Below are 13,193 nucleotides of genomic sequence, written 5' to 3'. Positions count from 1 at the left end.
CTGCAACTGCAAACGAGCAGACATCAGATGCAAACACACGAGGCAGTACTCTGGCATGTCACACCAGAGGAGAGGAGGCACACACATGACGCACACGCACATGGACACACACACTGCCATATGGGGGCAGATAAAATTCCCACAAACATTAAGCAAAAAAGGGTGTGAAAATACTCAAATGGTGATATGGAGAAATACTCATTTCACATTGCAACAGTGTTTTTACGGGACTTATTTCAGGAAATTGCCATATACCAAGGGATAAAACCTTTTTTGGGGAGGGAAAAGGAAATGGCAAGTCACTCCAGTACCCTTGCCTGGAAAATCCCATGGAAGGAGAAGCCTAGTATGCAGTCCATGGGGTGCAAAGAGTCGGATACAACTGAGCAACTTCACTTTCACTCATACAACTTTTTAAGACAGCAGCAAATACATTAACAAAACCTTTTAAACCAGCAGCCTATGATTAAACATCAGAAAAACAAAGACTGCTTGTTTTGGAAGCTGCACCAAGGCATTCATCTTTCTCACACTCTTAGGCATTTGGCTCAGCAGGTAACGAATCTGCCTGCAACGCAGAGGACAAAGGAGATTCCAGTAGGTGAAGAATCTGCCTGCAGTGCAAGAGCCCCAGGTTCGATCCCTGGGTCGGAAAGATCCCCTGGAGAAGGCAATGGCAACCCACTCCAGTTTTCTTGCCTGGAGAATCCCACGGACAGAGGAGCCTGGTGGGCTACAGTCCATGGAGTCGCAAGGAATCGGACACAACTGAGTGACGAACACTTTCACTTTTCATCCATTTCCATATCCAGTTCTAGCTTTCCCTAACACATAGTTAACATGCATACAGGCACACACACACACACACCCTGGCAAAACACACGCAGGCATTCTGTACATGCATATGAAAGTGAAAGTGAAGTCGCTCAGTCATCTCTGACTCACTGTGACCCCCATGGACTGTAGCAAGCCAGGCCTCCCTGTGGATCACCAACTCCTGGAGCTTGCTCAAAGTCATGTCCACTGAGTCAGGGATGCCATCCAACCAACTCATCCTCTGTCATCCCCTTCTCCTCCTGCCTTCAATCTTTCCCAGCATCAGGGTCTTTTCTAATGAATCAGCTCTTTGCATCAGGTGGTCAAAGTATTGAAGCTTCAGCATCAGTCCTTCCAATGAATATTCAGGACTGATTTCCTTCAGGATGGACTGGCTGGATCTCCCTGCAGTCCAAGGGACTTCTCAAGAGTCTTCTCCAACTCCACAGTTCCAAAGCATCAATTCTTTGGTAGCCGTTCCCTTCTCCAGGGGATCTTCCCAACCCAAGGATAGAACCCGGGTCTCCCGCATTGCAGGCAGATGCTTGACCATCTGAGCCACCAGGGAAGCTGAAGCTTTATGATGTATATTGTACATGCATATGTATATCTAGGCCATAGTTAAAGCTCGTGGGTGTTACAATAACCATACTCCCAACAAATGAGCCAGCCGTGCATCTGCTGCTTTGTCCTGAAACACTCTTCTGGCCTGAGCCATCAAATGAGCCTCGGATGGACCCTTCCATCCACGGGAAGAGCTGTCTTCTGTTGAGATGACCTCAGGGCTGGGAGAGGAGACTCCATGACAGGGCAGTGATCAGCCAGCCAGCAGGCAGAGCACAAGTGCAAGAGGAGCTGTCACCTACTGCCTCAAGTGTGGGACGAGATAGTTCTGCACACACACCCAGCACCCACTCAGCGCCCGGGAAGTGCGTCTGCTCTAAACCTTGCCATTGCAGCCGGCCCCACCCCATCCAGGCAGCTGCGCTGACAGCTAAGTTCCCTAGGCGTGTTTCTCTTGCTGTGTCCTCAGGAGAAAGGTCCCTTCCGGGTTCCATGGCTGGTCTACGGGAGACCACGGACTTCCTCCCCCAATTCCCTCAGCGTCCCTTGTCGTCTAGCTGGGGCCGGACTCTGCAGCCGTCATGTTCGTGAGCCCAATGACAGCAGCTCAAAGGGTTCAGTAACTGGACGAGGACATCAGATCACCAGTCGCCCCCCAGGACCCCACAAGTGGGCAGGTTTGTTCTCCACTTCCAGCTTAACTGACTTCCCTGGTGGCTCAGATGGGTAAAGAATCAATATGGGAGACCTGGGTTCGATCCCTGGGTCGGGAAGATCCCCTGGAGAAGGCAACGGCAACCCACTCTAGTACATTTGCCTGGAGAAAATCCCATGGACAGAGGACCTTGATGGGCTACAGTCCACGGGGTCGCAAAGAGTTGGACATGACTAAGCAACTTCACTCACTTCCTGATTAATAAAATATTAACCCAGCTTAGGGAGTTTAGTTTAAAACAAACAAGTGAAAAAAAAAAAGCCAGGTAATTCCCTGGTGGTCCAGCGGTTCAGACTCAGTGCTTTGACTGCGGAGGGCCTGGGTTCATTCCTGCTCAGGGACTCAAGATGCCACAAGCCACACGGGGAGGCCAGAGAAACCAACCAAAATAGGCATTATGTTGAGAAAAGAAACGTTCACATGTTGAGTAGTCTGGGGAAGTCAGTCTGCTGAAATAAGAATTAACTTGAATGTTCTGCCAACTCAAACAGCCTAGGAAAGGTACCCTTGTTTATCGGCATTAAATACTAAAAGTAAAGGGCAGACGGCAGTTGGAAGGCATAGTCTTTCCTGGTGGGTCAGGGGGTTAAGAATCCGCCCGCCTATGTCCAGGACACGGGTTCAATCCCCGGGGGGCCGGGAAGATTTCACCTGCCGTCGTGGGGCAATGAAGCTCGGGGGGCCACAACTACTCAGCCCGGGTTCCTCAACAAGAGAAGCCAAGTGTCACACCTAGAGAGCAGCGCCCCACTTTGCCACAACTAGAGAAAGCCCATGCAATGACGGAGAGCCTGTGCAGCCAAAAATAAAGTCATTGTTTTTTTAAAAAAGTTATCCAAACAGCTTGAACGATGCAATGGATGGTTCAGAGGACAATACACAGTCCAGCAGGTGTTTGCATACAAAAGACGGAATGGCCTTTAGACAACAATCAGAGGAGGGTGATTCTTGGCTCAGATGTCCTGTCACCCACTATCACCTCTGGCCGGCCAGGGAAAAGCCAGCCTCGGGCCTGCCTCCCGTTGAAGCCATCGCGTCTCTTACAAGACAGTAAAACTTCATTTATGGCAACTCACACACACCGCTGCAGTGTTTCATTCCAAAGAGCTGAGCACTTGAACTTTTGTTTTTCTTTTTTTCTTAAAACTCCTGAAATCTAGCATCTGAAGACCCGCTCAAAACTACTCGGAACCAATTTTTTTGTTTTTCTAAAAAAATTTTTTTTTGATGTGGACCATTTTCAAACTCTTTATTGAATTTGTTACAATACTGCTTCTGTTATTTATGTCCTGTGTTTTTGGTGGCAAGGCATGTGGCATCTTAGCTGTATGACCAGGGATTGAACCCACACCCCCTACAGTGGAAGGCCAAGTCTTAACCACTGGACCATCAGGGAAGTTCCAGTGGTACCTATTATTTAATAAACAGGTACCTATTCAGAGCAGTTCTCCTGGGTTCCCTTACCCTACTGCTCTCCACCCGGGTGCCCTTTCCCAATAAAATCTCTTGCTTTGTCAGCACATGTGTCTCCTCGGACAATTCATTTCCAAGTGTTAGACAAGAGCCCAGTTTCAGGCCCTGGAAGGGGTTGCAACAAATGGCAACTCTGGAGGGACTCTTCTTCGCTGAGACTGACATCCTGACCACTCGAGGTACTCAGGGCCAGCTTGCCTGCCAATGGACCAGACCCAGCAGCCACAACTGGGACCCTTTTGTCCCTGGTCTCTTCCTGACGCGGACAATTGGCCAGAGTGTCCCGACCGGTAAGGAACAAGAGACTTTACTGACCTCTCTCCCGTTCCCTCTCTCTTTCCTCTCCGTAACCCTTCCTATCCTTCCCTGTTTTTCTAGTCCCCCGGTCCTGGATGCAGGAATCTGGTTGAAGGGCTCTCAGCCTGAGCTGAGGATTGGAGACCGATCACCTCCTCTTGGCAGAGAACTCGAATTCTGGTTCTGGTCTGGGCTGATTTCTGGTAGGGCCGAGTTCCAGTCCTCCCTTCTCTGGAGGCCCAGGGAAAAGTCCCATAACGCCTGGGCATCTGTAGGTGGCAGGAGACATCTGTAAGGCCACCCCTTTCTCCACCTCCCCCCCCCCGCCTCCTCCCCCTTCTTTCAACCTGGCTTCCTTTCCTCCCTTGAAACCTTTGATGTTAGTACTTGGAGTCTTGTATTTAAGGGCTTCCCTGGTGGTGCAGAGGCTAAAGCGTCTGCATGCAATGCGGGAGACCTGGGTTCGATCCCTGGGTCGGGAAGATCCCCTGGAGAAGGAAATGGCAACCCACTCCAGTATTCTTGCCTGGAGAATCCCATGGATGGAGGAGCTTGGTGGGCTACAGTTCATGGGTCACAAAGAGTCAGACACGACTGAGCAACTTCACTTTCACTTATTAAATACCCACCACCTCGTTGAAACAGAGAATTAAAGCAGCTACAATTTATTGCTAATATCTAAGTGCCTTTGTCCATCTGGATTCACGTTTAAAAGATTAATTAAAAAGGAGCTCTATTTGCTAAATGCCTTGGGGCTTCCCAGGTGGCGCTAGTAGTCAAGAACCTGCCTGTCAATGCAGGAGACATAAGAGACGCAGGTTCCGTCCCTGGGTTGGGAAGATTCCCCTGGAGGAGGGAACGGCAACCCACTGCAGTATTCCTGCCGGGAGAATCCCACGGACAGAGGATCCTGTGTGCTACAGTCCGTGGGGTCGCAAAGAGTCAGATGCAACTGAAGAGTCGGGGACAACTGAAGTGACTTACTGCACATTTGCAAAGTGCCTTAGACAGGACGTGCTGTGGTCTCCCCAGAGAAGGCAGCGATTCCACCTGTGTGAGCAAAGCTCCTCTAAGAGGGACGTGAGATTAGTATATTTCCTGCCATATCCAGGAAACAAGGATGGCACAGCTATCAGGAATTCCAGCCTTCCAAATGCAAATGTCTGAGCCAATTCTGTCTCCTGAACCCCACTTCTCCAATTCTTGACGGCATCCTGAGGGAACATGGGTGATGATTTTAGACACGTGCATCTAAGCGCTCCTCAAACTTTTCTCCATCACAAAGCCAGGTCTGGGCGGACAGACAGAGGGGACCAGGGACGAAATGCCCGCCTGCAGGGGCATCCGGGAGAACACCCCAAGGCATCTGGAGGTCACACATCTGTTGGGAAGCTCTGATTTATGGATCCCTTCTTCCCCGATTCCTTCTCACTCGCTTTTCTACCCACGTGGGATATGAAAAGCTACTCCTGCAGTTTTCATCCTTGGCTTGGCGTTGTCTCTCCCCAGCTAGATAGATCATCATCGTATGAAAAACACAGTGAGGTACCCCCGGGTACCAAGTTGGCAGGGACCAACCTGAAGTCCTCCACCAGGACAGGCTTCCCGAACCCCGGCCCAGGGCCTTGGGCTGGAGTCTGCCGAGCCCTGGTCCAGAAGTCAAGGAAGATACTAATTTCTGCAACATACAAACACACGTAAGCACTCATTTTGAGAGGCACCCTGCAGGCGATGACGACAATGTTAGGGGAGGGGTTTCATTTACGTGGGGGAGGGTCTGGGGAGGTTTTAAAAACTACGGTTTTAGTTACTTTTCTGCCCCTCTCCGCTGCGCTGCTAGTGAGCAATGGTCCCTTGTGAACCAAGTGCACCCCCACAGATTGTCATTCAAAGTCCTGATAGTCCCGGGGGGCGGGGGGGAGTAAATTCCCTGGTGGTCCAGGGGTTAGGATTCTGTGCTTTCACTGCTGCGGAAAGTGAAAGTTGCTCAGTCGTGTCCGACTCTGTGTGACCCCATGGACTGTACAGGCAAGAATACTGGAGCGGGTAGCCTTTCCCTCCTCCAGGGGATCTTCCCAATCCAGGTCTCCCGAATTGCAGGTGGATTCTTTACCAGCTGAGCCACCAGGGAAGACCTCAAAGCTATGGCTGGGGGTTCAATTCCTGGGCTGAACTGAAACTCAGATCCTGCAAGTTATATAGCACTGTCAAAAAAACAAAAGCTACCATATGATCCAACAATCCCACTCTTGGGGATATGTCCAGAAAAGATGAAAACTTTAATTTGAAAAGATACATGGACTCCAATAGCAGCATCGTTTACAACAGCCAAGGCATCGAAGCAACCTAAATGTCCATTGGCAGATGAATGGATAACAAAGCTGTGCTACACACACACACACACACACACACACACACACACACACACACACACAGAGTGGAATATTATTCAGTTCAGTTCAGTCGCTCAGTCGTGTCCGACTCTTTGTGACCCCATGAATCGCAGCACGCCAGGCCTCCCTGTCCATCACCAACTCCCGGAGTTCACTCAGACTCACATCCATCGAGTCCGTGATGCCATCCAGCCATCTCATCCTCTGTCGTCCCCTTCTCCTCCTGCCCCCAATCCCTCCCAGTATCAGAGTCTTTTCCAATGAGTCAACTCTTCCCATGAGGTGGCCAAAGTACTGGAGTTTCAGCTTTAGCATCATTCCTTCCAAAGAAATCCCAGGGCTGATCTCCTTCAGAATGGACTGGTTGGATCTCCTTGCAGTCCAAGGGACTCTCAAGAGTCTTCTCCAACACCACAGTTCAAAAGCATCAATTCTTCAGCACTCAGCCTTCTTCACAGTCCAACTCTCACATCCATACATGACCACTGGAAAAACCATAGCCTTGACTAGACGGACCTTAGTCAACAAAGTAATGTCTCTGCTTTTGAATATACTATCTAGGTTGGTCATAACTTTTCTTCCAAGGAGTAAGCGTCTTTTAATGTCATGGCTGCAGTCACCATCTGCAGTGATTTTGGAGCCCAAAAAAATAAAGTCTGCCACTGTTTCCCCATCTATTTCCCATGAAGTGATGGGACCAGATGCCATGATCTTCGTTTTCTGAATGTTGAGCTTTAAGGCAACTTTTTCGCTCTCCTCTTTCACTTTCATCAAGAGGCTTTTTAGCTCCTCTTCACTTTCTGCCATAAGGGTGGTGTCATCTGCATATCTGAGGTTATTGATATTTCTCCCGGCAATCTTGATTCCAGCTTGTGCTTCTTCCAGCCCAGCGTTTCTCATGATGTACTCTGCATAGAAGTTAAATAAGCAGGGTGACAATATACAGCCTTGACGTACTCCTTTTCCTATTTAGAACCAGTCTGTTGTTCCATGTCCAGTTCTAACTGTTAGTTTCTGACCTGCATACAGATTTCTCAAGAGGCAGGTCAGGTGGTCTGGTATTCCCATCTCTTTCAGAATTTTCCACCGTTTATTGTGATCCACACAGTCAAAGGCTTGGGCATAGTCAATAAAACAGAAATAGATGGTTTTCCGGAACTCTCTTGCTTTTTCCATGATCCAGCGGATATTGGCAATTTGATCTCTCGTTCCTCTGCCTTTTCTAAAACCAGCTTGAACATCAGGGAGTTCACGGTTCACGTATTGCTGAAGCCTGGCTTGGAGAATTTTGAGCATTACTTTACTAGCGTGTGAGATGAGTGCAATTGTGTGGTAGTTTGAGCATTCTTTTGCATTGACTTTCTTTGGGATTGGAATGAAAACTGACCTTTTCCAGTCCTGTGGCCACTGCTGAGTTTTCCAAATTTGCTGGCATCTTGAGTGCAGCACTTTCACAGCATCATCTTTAAGGATTTGAAACAGCTCAACTGGAATTCCATCACCTCCACTAGCTTTGTTTGTAGTGATGCTTTCTAAGGCCCACTTGACTTCACTTTCTAAGATGTCTGGCTCTAGATTAATGATCACATCATCATGATTACCTGGGTGGTGAAGATCTTTTTTGTACAGTTCTTCCGTGTATTCTTGCCACCTCTTCTTAATATCTTCTGCTTCTGTTAGGTCCATACCATTTCTGTCCTTTTATCGAGCCCATCTTTGCATGACCATCATGGTCAACAAAAGAGTCCAAAATGCAGTACTTGGATGCAATCTCAAAAATGACAGAATGATCTCTGTTCGTCTCCAAGGCAAACCATTCAATATCACAGTTATCCAAGTCTATGCCCCAACCAGTAACACTGAAGAAGCTGAAGTTGAATGGTTTTATGAAGACCTACAAGACCTGTTAGAACTAACACCCAAAAAAGATGTCCTTTTCATTACAGGGGACTGGAATGCAAAAGTAGGAAGTCAAGAAACACCTGGAGTAACAAGCAAATTTGGCCTTGGAATGCGGAAGCAGGGCAATGAAGCAGGGCAAAGACTAATAGAGTTTTGTCAAGAAAATGCACTGGTCATAGCAAACACCCTCTTCCGACAACACAAGAGACACACCAGACATGAACACATGGACATCACCAGATGGTCAACACCGAAATCAGATTGATTATATTCTCTGCACCCAAAGATGGAGAAGCTCTATACAGTCAGTGTAAACAAGATCGGGAGCTGACTGTGGCTCAGATCATGAACTCCTTATTGCCAGATTCAGACTTAAATTGAAGAAAGTAGGGAAAACCGCTAGACCATTCAGGTATGACCTAAATCAAATCCCTTATGATTATACAGTGGAAGTGAGAAATAGATTTAAGGGACTAGATCTGATAGATAGAGTACCTGATGAACTATGGAATGAGGTTCGTGACATTGTACAGGAGACAGGGATCAAGACCATCCCCATGGAAAAGAAATGCAAAAAAGCAAAATGGCTGTCTGGGGAAGCCTTACAAATAGCTGTGAAAAGAAGAGAGGCGAAAAGCAAAGGAGAAAAGGATCAGAATGCAGAGTTCCAAAGAATAGCAAGAAGAGATAAGAAAGCCTTCTTCAGTGATCAATGCAAAGAAATAGAGGAAAACAACAGAATGGGAAAGACTAGAGATCTCTTCAAGAAAATTAGAGATACCAAGGGAATATTACTCAGCCATGAAAAAAAGAATGAAATGATGCCATTTGCAGCAACATGGATGGACCTGGAGATCAACGCACTAAATGAAATAAGCACGCCAGAGAAAGACAAACACCATATGATCTCACTTATATGCAGAAGCTGAAAAAATGATACGAACAGACTTACTTATAAAACAGAAACAGACTCACAGACACACAAAACAAAATTAAGATTACAACAGGCCACAGCAGGGATAAATTTGAAGCTTGGGATTAACAGATACACACTAGCATAAACAACAAGGACCTACTGTATAGCACAGGGAACCTGTATTCAATATCTTATAATAACCTGTATGTATAACTGAATCCCTCTGCTGTACACCTAAAACACTGTAAAGCAACTATACTTTAATTCAAAAAAAATCTAACCCTTAATAACCATCCCCTGGGGTAGGAAAGGGTAACCCACTCCAGTATTCTTGCCTGGAAAAGTTCACGGGCAGAGGAGGCTGGTGGGCTCCAGTCCATGGGGTGGCAAAGAGTGGACACAACCGAGCATGCACACATACAACCAGCCACCAGTGTTTAGGTTCCTCCAGAAACTAAAGAAGCTGGCGTATGACCATGTCATCCCACTCCTGCGCATATATCCAGAGAGAAACATGATTTGAAAGGATACACACACCCCAATATTCACTGCCCCACTATTTACAACAGGCAAGACGTGGAAGCACCCTAAATGTCCATTGACGGATATATGTGATACATACATACAATGGAAGATTATTTGGCTTAATGAAACGATGCCATCTGCAGTCAGACAGAGAAAGGAAAACCTCATATGATATTGCTTACACGTGGCATCTAAAATAAAAATGGTACAAATAAACTGATTTACAAAACAGAACAGACTCACAGACTTAAGAGAACAAACTTAACGTTTACCGGGGGAAAGGGTGGGAGAGGGACAGACTGGCTGGGAGGTAGGGATGGACATGTACACACAGCTATATTTAAAACGGATAACCAACAAAGACCTACTGTATGGCCCAGGGACTATTCAGTATTCTACAGCAACCTAAATGGGAAAAGAATTTGAAAAAAAACCAGACACACATATGTGTAGCTGTATACATGAAACTAACGCATTATTGTTAATCAACTATGCTCCAATATAAAATTAAAAAAAAAAAAAGGGCCCCACTGTCAGCAGGAAAACAAACTGTAATGCACACAAGAAAAAATACAAATGTGCAGATAATCACACAAAGAACTCTGCTAGTCACCAAGGAAACGCAATGAAACAGATTTGCCTGTTTCAACAATGAAACAGATTAGCCTGTCAAGTCACAGATTTTTAAAAAAAAATTTTTTTTTTAATTTATTTGGCTGCCTGGAGTCTTTGTGGTGGCATGCAGTATCTTCGAGCACTGTGCATGGGCCCTCCAATTGTGGTGCACAGGTTTAGTTGCTCCGAGGCAGGTGGCACTCAGTCCCCTGACCAGGGATCGAACCTGCATCCCCCGGCATTGCAAGGCAGTTTCTTAACCCCTGGACCACCAGGGGAGTCCCAAATCCTTTCCAAAAGACTGCTTGGCAATTCCACGTCCAGACTGTCCTCCTAAGGAAATGAATGAGAGCAGGAGTATTTCACCACGTATGCCTGCTCCGGTATTACTTTCCACTGGGAAAGACTGGGAACACATCCCTACAAGTCCATGGTGTTCCCACTGGGCGGCCGGATCTTAAGAGTGCCAGGCACCACAGGTTTACAAGAAAAAGAAAACACTGTTTACAGCAAGTATAGAAAGTGTGATCACATGTCCCAAAGGGGACATATTGCTCTCTCTGGATGTGATCCTGAGGACAATTTTCACTGTCTTCCTTCTGCCTTCCAGAACTTCCATATGTTTTTATATTTTATGTATTCAAATTTTGGGGGGGCCATAGAGCTTGGCATGTGGGATCTTAACTCCTCAACCAGGGATCGAACCTATTCCCGCCTGTAGTTGACGGTGAGAGTCTTAACCACTAGGCTGCCAGGGAAGTCCCCCTGTTTTTAATAAAAATGTTCCAATATTAGTAACATATTTTTTTTCTTTTTTAAAGAAGGAAATGTTACTAAAGACTACAGAACAGCCTAGGGAACTGTACCCCCAGATAAATATAAATCCTGGCTCTCGAAAACAAACCTCAGGCTTATGAAATAAGGGGCCACCTTTGAACTCTGGGAAACTGTGTGGGAAAAGATATTAAAATACAGGTGAGGCTTCCCTCGGAGAAGGCGATGGCACCCCACTCCAGTACTCTTGACTGGAAAATCCCATGGACGGAGGAGCCTGGTAGGCTGCAGTCCATGGGGTTGCTAAGTTGGACATGACAGAGCAACCTCACTTTCACTTTTCACTTTCATGCATCGGGGAAGGAAACGGCAACCCACTCCAGTGTTCTTGCCTGGAGAATCCCAGGGACGGGGGAGCCTGATGGGCTGCTGTCTATGGGGTCGCACAGAGTCAGACACGACTGAAGCGACTTAGCAGCCGCAGCAGCAGAGCTTCCCTGGTGGCTCAGACAGTCAAGAATCCACCTGCAATGCAGGAGACCTGGGTTCGATCCCTGGGTTGGGAAGATCCCCTGGAGAAGGGATTGGCAACCCACTCCAGTATTCTTGCCTGGAGAATTCACTAGACAGAGGAGCCTGGTGGGGGGCTCCAGTCCATGGGGTTGCAAAGAGTCAGACAGCACTGAGCGACTAACACTTTCACTTTCAGAAGAGTGTTAGCATCTCTGTAAATTAAGAGAAAACCATCTGCTTTAAGCATCCCCCTTTTAGCAAAATGCAGGTGACCCCAAATTTTTGAAAATACTGTATCTCAGAATATTGTCTGATTGTTATTCAAGTGAACCATATTTAGATACAGGTTATTTACTCAATAGGGTTCACATATTTATTGTAGATGAAAATTTTACTTTATTCCTATATGGCTATCAATCCTATGCATTTCTGTGCGCATGAGTACGTATACTTACATGCTTGTGTGAAAACATGTATAACATGCATGCGTGTATCCATATAGATACAGGTGTGTCTGTATGTATACGTGTTAAATACTTTCCTTGAATATCCAGTTATTCTACTTTAAAAAATTGTACACTTTATTATTATTATTATTCTGGCTGAGTCACAAGGCATGTGAAACCTCAGTTGCCTGAACCAGGGATGGAACCCACACCCCCTGCCTTGGAAGGCAAAGTCCTAACCACTGGACCACCAGGGAAGCCCCACTGTTATTTTATTTTTGAATGGCCTCCAAATATGTTTAAGAGCCCACTGGCTGGACTTTGTTAACAGTCCTTAAATAACACTGGGCATGTAAAGCTGCACCCAAGAGAACTCCATCTGCTAGCAGCTAACTTGATCCCAGAACACCTAAGTAGGTGTATCTGGCAAGCACACTTGCAATGCCTCACGCATCTCTTGCAGACAGAAAAGCCCGGTCTGCTGACAAGAGCCCATTTTATCTATAATCGGATCTCAAAGATAACACACACAAGTGTGTATGTGTGTGTGAGATATAAGTCTTCACTCACATGAATATCGGTAGCAAATGACCGCAACAAGACAACCCCCGAATCTGGATGTGTTACGTAAGGGGAATTTAAGCTCCTGGCTTCTCTCCCTGAGAATCGAAAATGATCACGGCTGAACGGGTCCTTAGAAATCATTTCACCCCAACTCCCTACTTCACAGATGAAGAAACAGAAGGTCACATCCACGGGGGCTTGGAACCTGTGTCCACAGTCTTGCACACTGCCAAAGAGGTGTCCGTATCTGTCTTGCCGCCCTGGCAACCCACGTGACAATTCCTCCACACTGCACTGCTGGTGCCCTGGCCCTGTGACGTGACAGCAAGTGAGAGAAGCAGGTCTGGCATCAGAAACAGGTCGACACACAGGCAATGCTGGGCTGCAAGCCCTGTCATCACCAGACGTGCCAGGAGCCAGCAGGTAACCCCACCCAGACAAACGTCCAGCCTGTGTGAATCCACACTGCGTATTTGCAGTGAATGACCAACAAGGACCAGCTGGACAGCACAGGGAACTCTGCTTGGGCTCCTGTGGCAGACTGGATGGGAGCGAGGTTTGTGGGGGGAGAATGGATACAGGTATATGGATGGCTGAGTCCCTTTGCTGTCCACCTGAAACTATCACAGCATTGTTAATCAGCTATACTCCAGTACAAAATAAAAAGTTAAACACACACA

The 13,193-nt window shown here is 46.9% G+C and overlaps 1 protein-coding gene across 3 annotated transcripts in view; it reads right to left on the bottom strand.

Annotated features, from left to right (window-relative positions):
- SHROOM2 (shroom family member 2) overlaps window positions 1-13,193 on the bottom strand; it is a 145,276-nt gene that overhangs the window by 19,650 nt on the left and 112,433 nt on the right. The gene's annotated exons all lie outside the window — the stretch shown is intronic.

Source organism: Ovis canadensis, chromosome X, assembly GCF_042477335.2.
Source record: "Ovis canadensis isolate MfBH-ARS-UI-01 breed Bighorn chromosome X, ARS-UI_OviCan_v2, whole genome shotgun sequence".
NCBI classification, from domain to species: Eukaryota; Metazoa; Chordata; class Mammalia; order Artiodactyla; family Bovidae; genus Ovis; species Ovis canadensis.
The sequence above is the reverse complement of the archived record's forward strand: the minus strand, read 5'-3'. Positions and strand labels throughout refer to the sequence as shown.